General features: G+C 39.6%; 1 protein-coding gene across 1 annotated transcript in view; it reads left to right on the top strand.

Annotated features, from left to right (window-relative positions):
* The window catches only part of LOC129635520 (metabotropic glutamate receptor 7-like), a 271,345-nt gene extending 256,934 nt beyond the window's left edge, over positions 1–14,411 (top strand). Inside the window, exon 4 of the mRNA XM_055558588.1 lies at positions 14,192–14,411. The gene's annotated coding sequence lies outside the window, so the exon portion shown is untranslated. The remainder of the gene's footprint in view (positions 1–14,191) is intronic.
* Positions 14,412–21,789: the final 7,378 nt, after the last annotated feature.

The raw sequence follows: 21,789 nt of genomic DNA, 5'->3' as shown, positions 1-21,789 counted from the left end.
ATGCTCACCTTCCCAAATCTTCGTACATCTGTGTTATCTGTGTTGCATACTACATTGGGAAGTTACACTTACATCTTAGAAGTGTAACATTTATAATCATATCTTGGCCTGCCTTAAAGCAATAATTAATCTGTCTTTCTCCTCTTTTAAATCATTGGGAGTTTTCCAGTTTCTTGGCTTTAAGATCTAGCAACACCTTTCCTATAGAGTTTTGTTAAATTAAAAAAAAAAAAAGAGTTGAATTTCCCAGCCATTCTTTGTTGTTTCTTCCCTTATTAGAAATTGTATGTATGTGTGTGCTGTTGCATGTTTATGACCAGGTATATCATTCTAGTGTCCCAATGCCATATAGACTTCTGCATAACATGCTCCCCCATTTTCTTTAAAATTCTCTATTATCATTTTCCCATATGATACATTCACATTTTTAGGGATGGATTTGGTCCATCGTTTCTTTTTGCCTCCCTAGAACTTTTCAAAACTGGACCCTTAAAAACATTGAATGATGATTTTACTGAACCTCTTCTATAAACTCGTACACCTGCTAGGTAAGAAGTCCTTTGTGCCTTCCTGAGATGTCACAGACCATTAGGCTTGCAGTGCGTGCACCTTAGAAATCTGGGAAGGTGCCTGGACAGAAGAAAAATAGCTGACTCTCAAATTTACTTTGCTGTTTTAAGCATTATTAGATATTTGGGATACACAGTGAATATTCTAGGTGGATCATTTGAAACACGCTTTAACATCTATAATCTGGAAATGGATATTTCCATGTGGCCACTCACATTACACCAAATCCTGGGTATTAAATGATTAGTCTAATTGTTCCTGTCAGCTTTTCCACTGTTCTACTTTGAATCAGGAAAAAGTTTCACTCTTTTGTAGATGAATTCAGATTAGATTTATTCCAAGTAGAGCAAAATTGGGTTCCTATATTAGAAGATGACTTCAGCTCCCCTTTCACTCTGATGGGAGCTCTGATTTACATAGCTCATTTCCTCCCATTGTAAAATGTGTTTACATGACATTTGTTTTGTTTTGATTTAATGTGGTTTTTCCTTGTAAGTGTTCTAGAGAGGACAATCTCTCATTAAGGTAGCAAATGATGACTTTTTTTTTTCTCCAGTCTTTCTTGCAAATAAATCCCAAGAGAGTGAGAAATAACATAAGCATGCACAAAAAGTTTCCAGTAATATTTAACGGCACTGAAGACTTTTGAGATTTTTGTCTCTGGTGGACAGAGCTAAGAAGAAAGGGGTAACCAGACAAAAAAGGCTGGAATATCCTGATGATATTCATATATCAGAAAGCCTACCACAAGGAAAAACAAACAAACAAACAAACAAACAAAACCCTGGGTCAAGTGTGGAAAAATTGAAATTTTTGTATGGGAGACTAGAGTTCTGAATGTCTAAGATCTCAGCCTCCCAAATTCACACTTGAACGGTAGGTAGTTGTCAAAGTTTACCTTAGGGTAGCTAACATGTTTAAGTGGTGAAAAGCTGGGGAGATTTTTAATGCTCATGCTCTACCATCATTATCATCAATATTAATTTAATGTTTCTCCAAGGATCACACAGCATACTGCTCTTGCTATAGAAGTGCCTAATACCCCTAGGGACTAAAGATTTTCTATCAGACACTTATAGTTTTGTGGGAACATGATAAGATTGTGTAGCAGTTGACTTTAGTAGATAATTTTATAAGATTACGCCTTGATTCTACTGCATGTATTTAGATGTATTGCAAGTATTGTAAATGTGATATGCATATATATGTATATTTATAGTCTATACATATATATATGTTGTCCCATATATCTATATCAACAAATGTGTGTGTATATATATATATATATATATATTTAACATTAAATATGCCAAAATTTTCAACCACATGTGTGGATCAAAGACTTTTTGCTATTTCTAATATCAACCAAAACCATAAATCCATTAGCTTCTTGGATCAAAAGTATTCATTTGACCAATAACCTTAAAACCCATATAATATTCTACATGCCTGGAGCCAGTTTTATACTTAGCCCTCAATAAGGTTACCTTTATAACTTCCTAGAAAAATAACTTTTCTTAGGACAGTTGGGATGATAAAACTCAAGCAGCAGAGAATCTTAAATTGTCACTGAGCTCCATCAAAGCTTATTTGCCCTCCATCTTGCCCTCGTTAACATCCTGTACTTTACTAGATCTCAGCACTCATCATGTTCCATTATTGTGACTTTTTCTTCCCCTTCTCTCTCCAAATCCACATATTAATCTCCTTAGCTGTTACACGCTCCCAGTCCTAGCAGGGTTCCTGACTCATACAGAGCTCAATCAGTATTTACGGAGTGAACCCTAGGTGAAAATAGCATCATAAGGTCCTTCCACTGCTACCAGGGATATTCTTTTGGACTTGGCCCCCGAACTCAAGGTATCTTATGACAGATTACATTAAGAGGGAGTGACTAAATGGCCTCTAGCCCCAGCTGCCACGTATAGAAAGCCAGACCATTTGAATTTTGCTCTAGTTTTAGTTTCTTGTGTGGTTTCTGTCATTTCCCATCTACCCATTAATCCATTTTAAAGAATGATGTTTATGTTACTTTGCCTGTTACGGTGTAGGTTTATTGATAAATGTGTGACTGCCTTCTTGAAGTTTTTATGATGCACTCTCTCTTAAATCTATGCCCCATTCTGGTGTATCTAAGTATCACCTTAGTTCAGGCTGCTGTAACAGAAAACCATAGACTCGGTGTGTGTCTGTTGCTCAGTTGTGTCTGACTGTTTGCGACCCCATGGACCTTAGACAGCCAGGCCCCTCTGTCCATGGGGTTTTCCAGGCAAGAACACTGGAACGGGTTGCCATTTCCTTCTCCAGACCATGGACTAGGTAACCTACAAAAAACAAATTCATTTCTCACGGTTTTGGAGGCTAAGTTCCAGATGGAGGTGCTGGTAGGTTTGGTGTGCGGGGAGGGCTCGCTTCCTGGCTCACAGATGACCATCTTTTCAGTGGTCATGGCTGATGGGACAAGGGGTCTTCCTGGGTCTCTCTCTTAAACGACTAATCCCACTCATGAGGGCTCTTCTCTCATGACCTAGTTACTCTCAAAGGCCCAAACTCCTCAAACTCTGTTGGTTAGGATTTCAACATATGGGGAGAGGAGAATAAAAAAAATTCAGTCTGTTGAAAATATTCAGGTGTGGATTCTCTTCCCTAGATACCCTTACAACCAGGCTCTGATTTGAGCCCCCACTTCCTCCTACTTCTGATTCTTTTCAGTCTCCCACTCAGTCCCCGTGAAAGGATCCTCATAGAGCAACTGGACATATACTGAACATCTGTAGATATAAGGACACATGAAACTACTAGAAGGTAAAGACCAATGAGGGAGCAGAGATGGAATTTACGGATGATGCTTAAAATGATAGCAACACGTGCTGGCCAAACCCAAGCTTGGGCAGAGACGTAGCATGGGTAGCTGTGGGTGTCCCTGCTTGGGAAGGTGAGGTTTAGCAGTCCATCTGCAGCCATGTTAGTAGGCAGTACAGTCTTATATTTACTATATTTTGCCAAAATATTGAGTTCTTTATCCTAAAGACTGCTTTGCCTGTATTGCAGGCAGATTCTTTACTGTCTCACACAAGGGAAACCTGTCTAAAGAAGTAATAACCATAAAGAACAAAATGTGTGCATTGTACAAAGTGATTATTCAAAATTCACTGAATACTGTGTATAATAAACTGGTAAGCTGTCAAAACAGATTAGAAACCCTTTCTCCAAAGGACAAAATGACTAATATACATATTAAGAATTAGTCAAAATATTGTTATATGTGATTAGTATGGTTAGCTCTTTAAACTGTGCAAAATAATTTGGTAAAACTACATATTTCACCAAGATGACTTTTGCAGAAAATGGTGGTAAAAATGCTTTGAAAACTCTGGCTAACTTACCTATACAGTAATTATCTAACTTTTATTCTGCTTTGAAAGTACTTAGGAGCAAAAGATATTTCACTGCTAACATTTTAAATTATTGAAGCTTATAGTAAGAGAACGTTTTCTGCATCTAGCACATGTTATTTAGCAAACATCTGTCAGGATAGATTCCTGCCATTAGATACAAATTAGTTTTCAAAAATAATAGTTAGCTTTTAAGTCTCAGGTAAATCAAAGAGTGAAAGCAACTAATAAGCTCTTAGCGAGGATGTTATTGTGAGGAGGGGCATCTGTTTAACCTTGAATGTCAGCAGTAGGATCAACCCAGTAGCTATAAAAAAAGCAGCCCTGGTAATTTTTGAAAGGGTTGCATTTTCCCTGTTGAGAAACATATGGAAATTATGCACCCTTGCTCAAAGTGAAATTGGTAAATTGAAATTACTGTAATAAACAGCTCATTTTTGAATGTGTCAGTGGTGAATACACGATTCACACACATAATTTGCCCATCGTGTATTCTTTTACCCTCTTTCTTTCTCCTCCTCTATTCTGATTCACTTTTCTTTATCAGCAAAGGCAGATTTGCCAAAAATTTGTGAATGCATTCTTCTATTCTTTTGCCTGCTTAGATGAGGATGACCAATGACTTGGGGAAAAATGGAGTTGGGGAAATTGATGTGTGTAAACAGTGACAATCAGGCACCATACCTGACTGTCCATTGTCCACCCTTGTTAAGCAAGTGGGATGCCTCTCTGTTCGGAAATACACTACCTCGGGAATTATCCTTGTGACTCCCTCACTGGCCACTCTAGTGCAGGCTCCTTAATAATGCAGTCATCACCCTTGGATCTCAGTGTTTTATGGGCCTGTGTTTGTCTTTAAAAGAACAGTGTCAATGCCTCTGCCTCATGGCGGGGAAAAAAATCTTGGCCGCTTAGGTCTTGTCTGCTGGGACTTTGATCCAGCCATCAGTTCCTGTGGATCAGTTCCCTGTCCTGCCCTACTGTCTGTGCATTGGGGTGTCTCCGTTTCACTATACTTCTGTTTTTATTCCTGCCTGGACCCATCCCTATGCCTTCATGTCCCACCCTTGTCTTGACCTATTGTCTGTTCTAATCTTAGCATTTTTGAGGGTATTTCTCCCCTTTCTCCTCACCCCTAATATGCTACTGCTTACCCTGTAGTATAATATATAATTACCTGTGATGGAGCTACCAAGAATATGGTTGTTTTTTATGGTGTTTATCAGTATAGTTGAAATAAAAGGTATTATTAAATCAGAAGTTATACCTCTGACCTGTAAGTGTACACCTTGATTTTGACAACGTTGTAGTTGAAGAAGCAGCCTGACTTCAGGGAAGTTACAAGTGAAGTATAGAATCCTTAGACTTGAAGAAATGTGGGAATGCATGCCCTTTTATTAATATTTTTAAATGAGAGCTCTAGAGAATCCATAAATGAGGAAAAATTAAGACTTGGAAAGGGAGGTATATTAGAGACAAGATCTAGAACCTGGCTAGCCCAGAATCATTTTGATTAAATTATCTAATAATAAAAAGCTCATTTATTTTTCAGGATAAGTATTACTAGGAGCAAAATTTAGCTTGTTTTCAGTTTCTTGGATTATACCAACTATGCTTTTGTTTAATAACAGAGCGGTGGTTCCGACATTTGTTCATAGACTGACTTCAATCCAGGGCTGTTTCTCCTCAAAAGAACAACTTTTAGAAAGAAAACAGATCCAAGAAAGAGACTATTTCGGAGAAGGCGATGGCACCCCACTCCAGTACTCTTGCCTGGAAAATCCCATGGACACAGGAGCCTGGTGGGCTGCAGTCCATGGGGTCGCTTAGATTCGAACGTGACTGAGTGACTTCACTTTCACTTTTCACTTTCAGGCGTTGGAGAAGGAAATGGCAACCCACTCCAGTGTTCTTGCCTGGAGAATCCCAGGAACAGGGGAGCCCGGTGGGCTGCTGTCTATGGGGTCGCACAGAGTTGGACAAACTGAAGCAACTTAGCAGCAGCAGCAGCATGCTGGCCTAAAGTGAATATTATCTGTTTTACTTACAGTATTTCCTTTATTTTTGTCTCATCCCAATCCTCACATATGTACTTTACTCTCTGGGCTTTTCATAGAGCATGCATAGAACAAAGAATGCCCATTGTGGGCAAAAATAATCTGAGATTTAAAAAAATCTCTCAGGCTAACAGATTTTTAGCTTGTATCCAAATGACTAAAGATAAGAAAGCTATAAGGTCTCCTTAATCCATTCTCAGCTAAAATCTCATACTGCAGCTGAGCTGTAACGTGTTCCCACCACAAGCTACCTGCTTGTTTGTTTTGTGTCTTTTGAAGGGTAGCTCTCATTTATCTCTGTGTCCAGCGCGCTGACATGACAGCTCCGAGCTAGCCTTATAAGGGCCACTTGCTGCAGTGGCTTTCACGTCACTCCATACCATATTAGAGTCAGACCGGCAGGAAAATTACTTACGGCGAGGGAGTCCTCTCTTTGTTCACGTTTTCCGCTGTTGTACTTGCTGTCATCTTTGTGACTGCTTCCTTCTCAGGGCAGTGAACCAGCTAACGACAGCATCCGCACTGTATCTGTTTTGAAGGTGAGAGGCTTGCCTTGCTTGCATGGATAGAAGTGGGGTTTATCCATGACAACTGACAACCGAATTGTCACCTTCCCTTCAGGTGGTTTCCTAATTATAATTTGTTCTGTGCAGTGTCAGGGAACCCAAGAATAGAAAAACAGAATCTCTTTGTTGCAAAGTGAACAAGATCAGGACAGCCTGGGAGCCAAGGAAAGTGACTGGAAATAGCTCCAAGATGCTGGCTGGTTGTGAAGATGTGTTACTTGGGAAGGTTACTCAGGTGGCTCCGATTGCCTCTACTCTTACCTGAACTTGACTAGTGATGGGCTCAGTGATTTCTGTCTCAAAATAGGCTGGTGCTCTGGTAGTTTGTTAAGATTTGAGATTGCCTTTTTGAAAGGGCCATCTATTACTATAACTTTGCACTCAAACTCCCACTTTTAAATAGTCAGTAGAGGTCAAATGTGCAACACTCAGAGAGCAGTGAATTCAAAATAACCCTGGACATGTCCACTGCCAGGCTCTAGACAGCATAGGTTGTTTTTTAAATGGCTATAAGAACCCACCAGTCACATAGGAAGTGTGACAGTTTGTCAGCTTTGATGGAGTCATGATTTGGTGGTTGAAAGAAAGATCAGGCTTATAAATGCCTGAGTATCTTGTTTTCCAGTTCTTGTTTCATTTATAACTTTTCAGTGTTTCCAGGACCATGTGAGGTTTGGAGGGTAAGTGAGTTAATTTCTGCTTACAGCATGGGGAACTTGAAAGGATACTTAATTTACAAAATATTAAACCTCCCGAGATAAAAGTCATTGTCTTTTTAAGAAACTGTTTGAGTTACTCTCCTCCTCCTCTCTCTTTTTCTCCCTCTTCCATGTCTCTTTCTCAGTCTTTCTGTTTCTTTATCCATTATTAAGCTCTCCATTTTCCACTCTCTCTCTCTCCCCTCTATGACTTTCCCTTATTTGTTCTCATGGTCATAGAATTTGTAGTTTGTTTTTTTAATGCATTTGTACACCTTGACTCTGAGATATTGGAAGCAAGATGCACATAAGCCTCTTCTAACAGGCTGAGTAAGTCTCAGTTATCTAAACCTTTTGCTTCAGAAGAGTCATGCAAAGGTAGGCAGTGGGCAGAAGCTGCAGACTACTCCAGACTGACATGGTGCTTGTCTTCAAAGAGTTCATCACTTCCCTGAAAAATGCTGCCACTTGTGGAATTATCTGAAATTCTGGTGTTCTACTGGGAAGGTCGAAGAAGATATTTGGAGAGAGACTCTCCGTTTTGTATTTAGAGACATCTTTCATATATTTTTGCATTGTCATAGCTCTCTCTCCCCTAAAGAGAGATCACAGCTCTTGGTGTCCCTCATATTGTCCACACAATGGCTCCAGTGAAGTGTTCAGTGACGAGAGCTGATCAGAGAAAGGATCAAACCAGTCACTGTGGCTGGATTCACCCTCACAGCTCAGTTGGTACAGAATCTGCCCACAGTGCAGGAGACCAGGGTTCGATCCCTGGGTTGGGAAGATCCCCGGGAGAAGCAAATGGCAACCCACTCCAGTATCCTTGCCTGGAAAATCTCATGGACAGAAGAGCCTGGTGGGCTGCGGTCCATGGGGTTGCAAAGAGTCGGGCACAACTGAGTGACTAACACTTACTTACTTACAGAGAAAATGGATTAGAGCTTCCAGGTCAAACAACAATGCTGTATCATCTCACACAAATTACAGCTAATGTTTCCACATTTTTTATACTGCCAACTGCTAAATTCAAGATGATTGCTTCCTATTTCACTTTTTAAAATTTTTATTTTATACTGGAATATGTAGATTTACAGTGTTGGGTTAGTTTCAGGTATATAGCAAACTCTGTTTATATACATATATTCATTCATTATCAGATTCTTTCCCCATGTGCATTATTACAGAATATTGAGTAGAGTTCCCTGTGCTTTACAATAGGTCCATGTTGGTTATCTGTTTTATATGGAATAGTGTATATTTGTTAATTTCAGACTCCTAATTTACTACCTCACCTTCCCTCTACGGTAACCATAAGCTTGTTTTCTATATCTGGGAGTCTGCCTCTGTTTTGTATATAAGTTCATTTGTATCTTATTTTTTTAGATTTCACATATTGATATAAGGGATATCATATAATATTTGTCTTGCTGTCTGACCACTCAGTATGATAATCTCTAGGTCCAACCATGTTGCTAGAAAAGGCATTATTATTTCATTCTTTCCTATGGCTGAATAATATTCCATTTTATGTATTTATTTCTGTGTGTATATATACATACACCATATATTCTTCACCCATTCATCTGTTGATGGATATTTAGGTTGCCTCTATGTCTTCGCTATTGTTAATAATTCTGCAGTGAACATTGGGGTGCATGTTTCAAGATACGGTTTTATCTGGATATTTTATCCCCAGGAGTGGGGTTATTGAATCACGTGATAGCTCTGTTTTTAGTTTTTAACCAACTCCGTACTGTTCTCCATAGTGACTGTAGCAATTTACATTCCCACCAACAGTGTAGGAGTGTTCCCTTCCCTCCACATCCTCTTCAGCATACATTGTTTGTAGCCTTTTTTTTTTTTTTTTTTTCTTTCACACTTTAATGAAGTAGAAGGTCTTATTTGGGGGTGAAAAAGGGGCAGGAGAAAAGCCAAAGTTAACGTACATCCAGCAATGGTGCAGACGGTACCTGCTTCAAGGAAGCGGGGAGGCAGCCGCCACAGGGCTCCTCGAGGTTAGCCCCCACCACACCTCAGCCCCTAATGATGGCAAGGGTCACCGGCAGCTAGGTAAACTGCCACAGCGTGGGGCTGCAGCCCTGAACCTGGGTGCAGGTTCTCACCCCTGCTAAGACCCATCAAATCACTTAGTTAATACCCGGGGGACTTAGCCGGGCAAATGCACGGCCACCCCTACCCTGGCTGTCTGAGGGGAGGTGGCAGTCACACATGGACGCAAACCCTCCACCTCCACGCTGCTGTGACAGGCTGAAGGCGGAGGGGACACAAACGGCACTGGCCCAGGGACGAACCCTGTCTACTCCCTCTTCCCCAGCTTGGAGCCTGTGCCCAGCGGGAAAGGGCCCGAACTCCGCGCGCCTGGCAGCAGAGAGCATGCAGCCCGGGCTGCGTCCTGCCACCGACCTCGGGCCAGAGGCGGCTCTGAGCCTCTTTCCCGTCTGCAGAGTGTGGTTGCCACAGCTCCCGTCTCTGGGGTTCCGGAAGGGTGGGGAGGCGCCCCGCAAACGGGCACCCGCGACCGTTCGGGGACAGTGTGCCCGCTGTGGCCCCCACCCGCGCCCCCAGCCCCGGTCGAGGCCAAGGTCGCGGCGGCTGCAGGGGCCGGGCCCGGCCCGCGGGGACAACGCGCGAACGCGAGTGGGGCTGGGCGCCCCGGCAGCCTCCACCACCGCTGCCCGGTACCCACTCACCTTCCGAGCGGGAGGTGGCCGCCCGGGCCTGTTTGTAGCCTTTTTAATGGTGATCATTCTGACCGGTGAGATGATACCTTCTTGTGGTTTGACTTTCATCTCTCTAGGACTTGGTGATGTTGAGCTTCTTTGCATATGATTTTTGGCCATCTGTATGTCTTCTTTGGAGAAATGTCTAATTAGATCTTCTGCCCATTTTTGATTGGCTTGTTTCTTTTTTTGATACTGAGCTACATGAGCTGTTTGTATATTTTGGAGATTAATCCCTTGTCAGTCACATTGTTTTTAAATATTTTCTCCCATTCTGTGGGTTGTCATTTCATTTTGTTCATGGCTTCCTTCCACTATTAATGTTCTTTAGAAAAGCTTTTAGTTAAAATATTCCTTAGAGTGTAAGTGGGTTTTTAGGTTTATTTTCTTATACTAACTAGGAAGACATAAACTCTGAATTATGTAATAGTAAAATAGAAAGGTAGTAAATATTACATTACAGACACAAGCACACACACACCTACACATGCTGGTAACTGCTGCTGCTGCTGAGTCGCTTCGGTCGTGTCCGACTCTGTGCGACCCCATAGACAGCAGCCCACGAGGTTCCTCTGTCCCTGGGATTCTCCAGGCAAGAACACTGGAGTGGGCTGCCATTTCCTTCTCCAATGCATGAAAGTGAAAAGTGAAAGGGAAGTCGCTCAGTCGTGCCCGACTCTTAGAGACCCCATGGATTGCAGCCACCAGGCTCCTCCATCCATGTATTTTCCAGGCAAGAGTACTGGAGTGGGGTGCCATTGCCTTCTCCGACATACACATGGGATATGTACAAATATTTCAAAACCTAAGAGCGACTAGTGTGGAATTTTCTCACGTTCGTTTTATTTAGAATATTATTTGCCAAACTCCAGTGGTCAGTTTTCAGATTTGGAAAGTTTTAGGTGAATTATCTGTCAGAAGCAGAGAAGTCAGCATTCCTTAATATGCTTATTGATTTTACTGTGGCAGTAGATTAAGATCAGAATGAAAAGTGAACCCTTTTCTCTGAGGTATAATAGAGCCAGCCTGGGTAAATAGGATTCTTTTAAGTAGGAAGCACATACAATGCAATATTAGACAGATAAAGTTAAACGATGGCTAAGGGAAGACTAGAAAAGTTCAAAATTAAATAAATGTATGTGATCCTTTGTTTAAAAAATCTGGCAGATATAAAACAAGATGACAAGTATTGAATAGAAATTAGAAAAAATTCTCTACCTGCCATCATAGTTCTTTAACTTGGAAAAAGTTACTTAACAGTTATTGATCTTGAGACCATTTAAGATTTGTGACTTAAAAAAAAAAGTACATCCATTCCCTGTAAGAAATGAGATATGTCTTTATAGCTTTGATATTTTAGCAGGAAAATTATATTTTATTTCTATTTTATTTTCTGTGCCTTAATGTAAACATGAGTCTCACTGCTGGAAACCAGATACCTAACACCCATAGGCATGGGGCACCTAACAGAGGTACCCAACACCCATAGGCATGGGGCACCTAACAGAGGTACCCAACACCCATAGGCATGGGGCACCTAACAGAGGTACCCAACACCTTGTAGCTCATTGCTACAGGATGTATGGCGTGATCATAATGATAACCAGATGTCATGGATCTTTTATTTGGGATTATGTTTTATAGCTTTAAGTGTTTTCCTGCCACTGGTAGTGAAGAAATCAAGAGTTGCAGCTTAATTGCTCAAAGTGGTGAAGGTTAAGGGAGCTATCTTTCCAATCCATAGAGGGACATTATTGCTGGAAAGAACCAGAAACTTGACTGAATTATCACCAAGTTGTGATAAGTTGAAGTTTGAAAAAACAAATATATATAAAATTAAACTTCCCATATCATAACATTTTTTAAAACAGTCTCAGGTGGTAGAAGCTTGAACACTTTTATTAACATCATGGATGTTCATAACAGAAGAAATGGGGACTTATAAATAAAGGTCATGCCATTCAGTTCAGTTCAGTCACTCAGTTGTGTCCGACTCTTTGTGACCCCATGGACTGCAGTACGCCAGGCTTCCTTGTCCATCACCAACTCCCAGAGCCTGCTCAAACTCATGTCCATTGAGTCGGCCATGCCATTAGATGCACACAAATTTAGTGCCTGGAAAGTTTTGATGTAAATAGGAGTACTGCATGGGGGTTATTTGTAAGCTAATCCTAATGGTAGGGCTGCCATCATTATGTATCACCTGTGGTCGATATATGGTGAGTACCCTATTAGGGAATTATTGACTGTTGATTGGTTTCTTTGCCTTGTAAATAATTGTTTAAAGATTGATTTAATCATATCTAAATTGTCAGCTGTATCTACTTAATAGTTCCTGCCCTAGAGCCACACATGGCCAACTCATCCATCCTTCAAGATTGTGGCAAGCGATAGTCACTCTCTTCCTATTAATTCTACTTCCTTAGGGATACTGCTGCTGCTAAGTTGCTTCAGTCGTGTCCGACTCTGTGCGACCCCATAGATGGCAGCCCACCAGGCTCCCCCATCCCTGGGATTCTCCAGGCAAGAATACTGGAGTGGGTTGCCATTTCCTTCTCCAATGCATAAAGTGAAAAGTCAAAGTGAAGTCGCTCAGTCATGTCCGACTCTTAGCGACCCCGTGGACTACAGCCTACCAGGCTCCTCTGTCCATGGGATTTTCCAGGCAAGAGTACTAGAGTGGGGTGCCATTGCCTTAACCTCAGTTTTATTTGGGAAGACAATGTGCACAAATAAATGACTACATTTTTTTTCAAAAACATTTTCCAGCAATAAGGTTTACCATGAAACTATTTTGGACACTGGTGTACAAATGGAAGTGTTGTGTGCAAAGCTTGGAAGATGCCATTGAAGGACTTTACCCGATTGCAAAAGGTGCCCTTTTGTCTTTTTTCATATATCCCATCTTGCTGTCGAGAATGAATCTATGGCTGTTAGAGCTTTGACAGTGTTCAGGACCCTAAGTGGCCTTGAGTATGGCAATAACTTGAGAGGATGCTGGAACAGAGAAGTATAAAGAACTTGAGTCCCTGGCAACCATGGGACTGTCAGGCCAGCTCTGGACCTTTACCTGTCAACTTCCTGTGAGAGAAATAAATGTTGAACAACTGTTATGTGGGATTTTCTATTTTTACACTCAAATTGGTTTCTAATTCGTACTGCTTAAAAATCAAAATGTCACACTAACTCTGAAATATAATACAGAGAGGGACTGAACACTTGAAACAGTAGAAAATTTTAGAAGCATCACTATAGGACCTAGTCAAACAAAGATTTTAGTCCTTTCCCGGTCACTGTATGACAGTGTGTGTTTTGATAAATTACTGTCCCTCTCTGAGTATCATTTCCTTCTGTAAAAGTAGAGATCTGAATCCATTAGCACTAAGATCGTATTCTTGACCATTTGAGAAACATTGTCCTTGCAACCTGACTTCTAAAGAAAAGATCAGGAAGAGGACAAAATGCCGAAGTCTAGCCAAAGCTTGCCTCTACTGGGAATCCATGCAGTGTGGAGGGGATTAACAGTTCCATCTCTCTTTCCAGAAGCAGCTGCATTAACTAACATCCACCTAGTAGAGCTCCATTGATGACATTCTCTCTCATCCTCAGTCTCCACAGGCAGCAGTCAACCTCAAATTACATGTAAAAATATGCAATCATGGTAATTAGAAGATGATATGGTAGCAGGTAATGTGATAGCAGAAGCTACAGGATATAGGGAAGGATTCTTAAAAATGGTAAATTCTGAAACAAATACATATTTCTGACAATGTGCTGTGAAGAGAACCTACCAGGCTACTACACCCTGAACAATATCTTGAGAATTTTACAGTAAGTACTTTGTTACATACATATTTAACTGAGAAACAGTCTCCTAATTCTAGGTTCTAAAAGCTGCAGCTAAAATAGGGATGGGTTAAATAATTTTATTTCTAGAGAGAGGTGTTTAGGCCAATGAAAGACATGAGAACAGAAACCATTACAAGCCCACTGGCTTGCTGTTTGCATTCTGTTTAATATAAATTCAAATATTTAACAGCAGTTATATCAAGTTCTGTTAATCCTGGATGAATGTCACCAATATTTTGGATGTCTGGTTAAAGCATGACCATTCCAAACCTTTACTGTTTGTTTTCCCTTATATCTTCTGTGTCCATCCAGGGACTAGGAAGATGGACTGAGAGAAAATAGACAAATGTTCAGCTTTGCTTCTTCCACCATTCCCTGTGATCTGCAGGCACTGGAGTTCCTTATGAACAAAATCAGCAGATTCCTTATTGCCCCTAAAGCAGGGAATAGCCTGCTTCTGATACCAAATGAGCCATGTGAACCTTTCATCCCAGAGACCTCGTTGAAGAATCACTGACATTTTCCCTGATTGTATCCATGTTAAGAAGATGCAGGTATTTGAGGTATTTGAGTGAACGCGCCTCTTAATTATTACCATGGAGGTATTTGGGACTTAGTAATAACTCTTGGAATTTCTGTTTCTGTGTCACCTAACTGTTCTCCTGAGAGTGCCATCACTGATGTTACAAAGATGTTTCATGTTTTCTTAGCCTATAAGAATAATTACTGTAATACACAATGGAGTATTATTCAGCCATTAAAAAGAATACATTTGAATCAGTTCTAATGAGGTGGATGAAACTGGAGCCTATTATACAGAGTGATGTAAGCCAGAAAGAAAAACACCAATACAGTATACTAACGCATATATATGGAATTTAGAAAGATGGTAACAATAACCCTGTGTACGAGACAGCAAAAGAGACACTGATGTATATAACAGTCTTATGGACTATGTGAGAGAGGGAGAGGGTGGGAAGATTTGGGAGAATGGCATTGAAACATGTAAAATATCATGTATGAAACGAGTTGCCAGTCCAGGTTCGATGCACGATACTGGATGCTTGGGGCTGGTGCACTGGGACGACCCAGAGGGATGGAATGGGGAGGGAGGAGGGAGGAGGGTTCAGGATGGGGAACACATGTATACCTGTGGCAGATTCATTTTGATATTTGGCAAAACTAATACAGTTATGTAAAGTTTAAAAATAAAATAAAATTAAAAAAAAAGAATAATTACTGTAGTAAGAGAAGATACAAAATAAATTTAAGTAGACATTAAGTTTACTTCATCCTCTTATCTTATCCTTTTCTATAAATTAAGTGGAATTATGGATTCTACCATCAAGCCATACAAGTTTCTCTATTTTCTTAAGAAGAAGCCTGCCCTTCATTACACTCTACATTTGTCTTTATCCTCCTCTTCTCCAGAGTAGGCTTTTCTTTGCTTCTTTGCTGGGAAAAACTGCCTTCTGTCCTCCACTTAGCTTCAACATCTCTTGGTCATGTCTTCTCCAAATTCCAGTTTCTCAGGGTTGTTCTCACCTTAGTGACCCTTAAGTATTTGATTTAGACCAGTTTCCCCCACCAAAGTGGTTTCTAGGGAACAAGACTAATCTAATGATTCTGTGGAACAAAAGGATGGTAGACCAAATGTAAAAGTCACACAGTATATTCCATCATATATGAGTAACAATGTGTGAATGCATTCAGGGAATTCTTTATGCATTCTTCAAAAAAAAAAATCCTTGCATGCTGCAAGTATGTCAAATTCAAGTTAATTTTTGTGTCTCTTGCTATGAGACACAATTATTAATTTGCCAAATATTCACTTATCTATCTTCTTTCCTGTGAAGAGAATCCAGACTTTCCCCGTAGAAAGAGGAAACCCATCCTCAGGGGATGAATCATAAGTCAGTCATTGCTTAGAGGAGGGATGATAATATGATGAAGTTTCAGCCAATGAGATATGAGGAAAAGATCATGAGGAGAGGAACATTCCAAAATAAAATCTCCTTGGTCAGAAATCAGATAGATAAAAGCGAAAGGCTTTGTCTACCAGAGCTCTCCCTTCCTTCTCTATTGTTGTTGTTATTATTAATTGGTGGGGGTGGGGGTGTTGCTGCACTGGATCTTTGCTGCTGCCTTTGGGCTTCCTCTAGTCGTGGTGAGCAGGGCTGCTCTTCACTGTAGTGCACAGGCTTCTCACTGTGGCAGCTTCTCTCACTGCAGAGCATAGGCTGTAGAACGTGTGGGCTTCAGTAATTGCAGCATGGGGCTCAGTTTCTCCTTGGCATGTGGAATCTTCCCAGACCAGGGATTGAACCCACGTCCTGTGCATTGTTAGGTGGACTTCTAACCGCTGGGCCACCAGAAAAGTCCTACCTCCCTTCCTTATCTTAATGTCATGTGAAGTGTGATGCCTAAAGCATCAGGAATCACCTTATGAATCTGACACAAAGGTGAAGAGAACTTCAGTGAAAAAATCTAATTCCCTGGCATGGTTGAGTCACTAAACAATCTGAAAACCAGGTACATCCAGATTTATTTTGTGATTTTATTTTCTAAGTCACTGCTTATTTATTTATTGAAGTATAGTTGACTTACAGTGCTGTTTTAGTTTCAGGTATGCACAAAGTGATTCAGTTATACATATATATGTATCTATTTTTTCTTTTCAGATTCTTTCTCCTTATAGGTAATTACAAAATATTGAGTATAGTTCCCTATGCTCTACAGTAAGTCCCTGTTGGTTTTAACTCACTAGTAATTGAGTAATGTACGTCACTATAAGGTTACTTGTAGCCCAAAGTATCCTCACGAGTGACTTTCAGGTACCAATGACACCTCAATATTTCTGCACATTTTATATTGTACATGATGTGGTCTGATTAGATACATAAAAGCAAACATAGTTTCTTTCCTCATGGAATCTCGTAGCATGCAAAAATGGTAATAATAAAAATGGGATGAGAGTTGAGTAACAGCAGAGAGTGATGGAGGACCCAAGAGAGAACTCCTTGCTTTGCTGGAGAAGATCAGGGAAAATTCCACAAAGCGGTTTGTATATAATACATCTGCCTCTTGAAGCAGTATTAGGATTTAAATAAGCAAAGATAGGAGGCAGTTATTTCAGACCTGTACATAAGCTTATATTTAAATAAGAGAAGGCCACAGCGAAGTAAGTGCATTAGTCTGTAAAGTGGTAAATAAATGTATTTACTGTAAATGGTCTGTAAAGTGGCCTGAAAAATGTATCTGGTCTGATAAACTTAATTACATATGTATTTTGGAATAACTTGGATGTTTTCTGTGAGTGTGTCTCTGTCTGTCAGTCTATGCTTTAGGACACTTTGGAGGCTTTAAAATGCTACTTAGCTTAAATTTTACCTTCTTTCTCCCTTTCTATGGTACCACTCCAAGTTATTTTCTTATTCTTTTAAATTTTATTTTATTTTTAAACTTTACATAATTGTACTAGTTTTGCCAAATATCAAAATGAATCCACCACAGGTATACATGTGTTCCCCATCCTGAACCCTCCTCCCACTTCCCTCCCCATACCATCCCTCTGGGTCGTCCCAGTGCACCAGCCCCAAGCATCCAGTATCGTGCATCGAACCTGGACTGGCAACTCGTTTCATACATGATATTTTACATGTTTCAATGCCATTCTCCCAAATATTCCCACCCTCTCCCTCCCTCAGTGTCTCTTTTGCTGTCTCGTACACAGGGTTATTGTTACCATCTTTCTAAATTCCATATATATGCGTTAGTATACTGTATTGGTGTCTCTCTTTCTGGCTTACTTCACTCTGTATAATAGGCTCCAGTTTCATCCACCTCATTAGAACTGATTCAAATGTATTCTTTTTAATGGCTGAGTAATACTCCATTGTGTATATATACCACTGCTTTCTTATCCATTCATCTGCTGATGGACATCTAGGTTACTTCCATGTCCTGGCTATTATAAACAGTGCTGCGATGAACATTGGGGTACACGTGTCTCTTTCCCTTCTGGTTTCCTCAGTGTGTATGCCCAGCAGTGGGATTGCTGGATCATAAGGCAGTTCTATTTCCAGTTTTTTAAGGAATCTCCACACTGTTCTCCATAGTGGCTGTACTAGTTTGCATTCCCACCAACAGTGTAAGAGGGTTCCCTTTTCTCCACACCCTCTCCAGCATTTATTGCTTGTAGACTTTTGGATCGCAGCCATTCTGACTGGTGTGAAATGGTACCTCATAGTGGTTTTGATTTGCATTTCTCTGATAATGAGTGATGTTGAGCATCTTTTCATGTGTTTGTTAGCCATCTGTATGTCTTCTTTGGAGAAATGTCTATTTAGTTCTTTGGCCCATTTTTTGATTGGGTCATTTATTTTTCAGGAATTGAGCTGTAGGAGTTGCTTGTATATTCTCGAGATCAGTTGTTTGTCAGTTGCTTCATTTGCTATTATCTTCTCCCATTCTGAAGGCTGTCTTTTCACCTTGCTAATAGTTTCCTTTGATGTGCAGAAGCTTTTAAGGTTAATTAGGTCCCATTTGTTTACTTTTGCTTTTATTTCCAATATTCTGGGAGGTGGGTCATAGAGGATCCTGCTGTGATGTATGTCAGAGAGTGTTTTGCCTATGTTCTCCTCTAGGAGTTTTATAGTTTCTGGTCTTACATTGAGATCTTTAATCCATTTTGAGTTTATTTTTGTGTATGGTGTTAGAAAGTGTTCTAGTTTCATTCTTTTACAAGTGGTTGACCAGATTTCCCAGCACCACTTGTTAAAGAGATTGTTTTTAATCCATTGTATATTCTTGCCTCCTTTGTCAAAGATAAGGTGTCCATATGTGTGTGGATTTATCTCTGGGCTTTCTATTTTGTCCCATTGATCTATATTTCTGTCTTTGTGCCAGTACCATACTGTCTTGATAACTGTGGCTTTGTAGTAGAGCCTGAAGTCAGGTAGGTTGATTCCTCCAGTTCCATTCTTCTTTCTCAAGATCGCTTTGGCTATTTGAGGTTTTTTGTATTTCCATAAAAATTGTGAAATTATTTGTTCTAGCTCTGTGAAGAATACTGTTGGTAGCTTGATAGGGATTGCATTGAATCTATAAATTGCTTTGGGTAGTATACTCATTTTCACTATATTGATTCTTCCAATCCATGAACATGGTATATTTCTCCATCCGTTAGTGTCCTCTTTGATTTCTTTCACCAGTGTTTTATAGTTTTCTATATATAGGTCTTTAGTTTCTTTAGGTAGATATATTCCTAAGTATTTTATTCTTTCCGTTGCAATGGTGAATGGAATTGTTTCCTTAATTTCTCTGTTTTCTCATTATTAGTGTATAGGAATGCAAGGGATTTCTGTGTGTTGATTTTATATCCTGCAACTTTACTATAGTCATTGATTAGTTCTAGTAATTTTCTGGTGGAGTCTTTAGGGTTTTCTATGTAGAGGATCATGTCATCTGCAAACAGTGAGAGCTTTACTTCTTCTTTTCCAATTTGGATTCCTTTTATTTCTTTTTCTGCTCTGATTGCTGTGGCCAAAACTTCCAAAACTATGTTGAATAGTAATGGTGAAAGTGGGCACCCTTGTCTTCTTCCTGACTTTAGAGGAAATGCTTTCAATTTTTCACCATTGAGGATAATGTTTGCTGTGGGTTTGTCATATATAACTTTTATTATGTTGAGGTATGTTCCTTCTATTCCTGCTTTCTGGAGAGTTTTGATCATAAATGGATGTTGAAATTTGTCAAAGGCTTTCTCTGCATCTATTGAGATAATCATATGGTTTTTATTTTTCAATTTGTTAATGTGGTGTATTACATTGATTGATTTGTAGATATTGAAGAATCCTTGCATCCCTGGGATAAAGCCCACTTGGTCATGGTGTATGATCTTTTTAATATGTTGTTGGATTCTGATTGCTAGAATTTTGTTAAGGATTTTTGCATCTATGTTCATCAGTGATATTGGCCTATAGTTTTCTTTTTTTGTGGGATCTTTGTCAAGTTTTGGTATTAGGGTGATGGTGGCCTCATAGAATGAGTTCGGAAGTTTACCTTCCTCTGCAATTTTCTGGAAGAGTTTGAGCAGGATGGGTGTTAGCTCTTCTCTAAATCTTTGGTAGAATTCAGCTGTGAAGCTGTCTGGACCTGGGCTTTTGTTTGCTGGAAGATTTTTGATTACAGTTTCAATATCCGTGCTTGTGATGGGTCTGTTAAGATTTTCTATTTCTTCCTGGTCGAGTTTTGGAAAGTTGTACTTTTCTAAGGATTTGTCCATTTCTTCCACGTTGTCCATTTTATTGGCATATAATTGTTGATAGTACTCTCTTATGATCCTTTGTATTTCTGTGTTGTCTGTTGTGATCTTTCCATTTTCATTTCTAATTTTATTGATTTGATTTTTCTCCCTTTGTTTCTTGATGAGTCTGGCTAATGGTTTGTCAATTTTATTTATCCTTTCAAAAAATCAGCTTTTGGTTTTGTTGATTTTTGCTATGATCTCTTTTGTTTCTTTTGCATTTATTTCTGCTCTAAGTTTTAAGATTTCTTTCCTTCTACTAACCCTGGGGTTCTTCATTTCTTCCTTTTCTAGTTGCTTTAGGTGTAGAGTTAGGTTATTTATTTGACTTTTTTCTTGTTTCTTGAGGTGTGCCTGTATTGCTATGAACTTTCCCCTTAGGACTGCTTTTACCGTGTCCCACAGGTTTTGGGTTGTTGTGTTTTCATTTTCATTCATTTCTATGCAAATTTTGATTTCTTTTTTGATTTCTTCTGTGATTTGTTAGTTATTCAGCAGCGTGTTGTTCAGCCTCCATATGTTGGAATTTTTAATAGTTTTTCTCCTGTAATTGAGATCAAATCTTACTGCATTGTGGTCAGAAAAGATGCTTGGAATGATTTCTATTTTTTTGAATTTACCAAGGCTAGCTTTATGGCCCAGGATGTGATCTATCCTGGAGAAGGTTCCATGTGCGCTTGAGAAGAAGGTGAAATTCATTGTTTTTGGATGAAATGTCCTATAGATATCAATTAGGTCTAACTGGTCTATTGTATTGTTTAAAGTTTGTGTTTCCTTGTTAATTTTCTGTTTAGTTGATCTATCTATAGGTGTGAGTGGGGTATTAAAGTCTCCCACTATTATTGTGTTATTGTTAATTTCTCCTTTCATACTTGTTAGCATTTGTCTTACATACTGCGGTGCTCCCGTGTTGGGTGCATATATATTTATAATTGTTATATCTTCTTCTTGGATTGATCCTTTGATCATTATGTAGTGACCTTCTTTGTCTCTTTTCACAGCCTTTGTTTTAAAGTCTATTTTATCTGATATGAGTATTGCTACTCCTGCTTTCTTTTGGTCCCTATTTGCATGGAAGATCTTTTTCCAGCCCTTCACTTTCAGTCTGTATGTGTCCCCTGTTTTGAGGTGGGTCTCTTGTAGACAACATATGTAGGGGTCTTGTTTTTGTATCCATTCAGCCAGGCTTTGTCTTTTGGTTGGGGCATTCAACCCATTTACATTTAAGGTAATTACTGATAAGTATGATCCCATTGCCATTTACTTTATTGTTTTGGGTTCGAATTTATACACCGTTTTTGTGTTTCCTCTCTAGAGAATATCCTTTAGTATTTGTTGGAGTGCTGGTTTGGTGGTGCAGAATTCTCTCAGCTTTTGCTTGTCTGAAAAGCTTTTGATTTCTCCTTCATACTTGAATGAGATCCTTGCTGGGTACAATAATCTGGGCTGTAGGTTTTTTTCTTTCATCATTTTAAGTATGTCTTGCCATTCCCTCCTGGCTTGAAGAGTTTCTATTGAAAGATCAGCTGTTATCCTTATGGGTATTCCCTTGTGTGTTATTTGTTGTTTTTCCCTTGCTGCTTTTAATATTTGTTCTTTGTGT

The sequence above is a fragment of the Bubalus kerabau genome, chromosome 20, assembly GCF_029407905.1.
Source record: "Bubalus kerabau isolate K-KA32 ecotype Philippines breed swamp buffalo chromosome 20, PCC_UOA_SB_1v2, whole genome shotgun sequence".
NCBI lineage: Eukaryota > Metazoa > Chordata > Mammalia > Artiodactyla > Bovidae > Bubalus > Bubalus kerabau.
The sequence above is the reverse complement of the archived record's forward strand: the minus strand, read 5'-3'. Positions and strand labels throughout refer to the sequence as shown.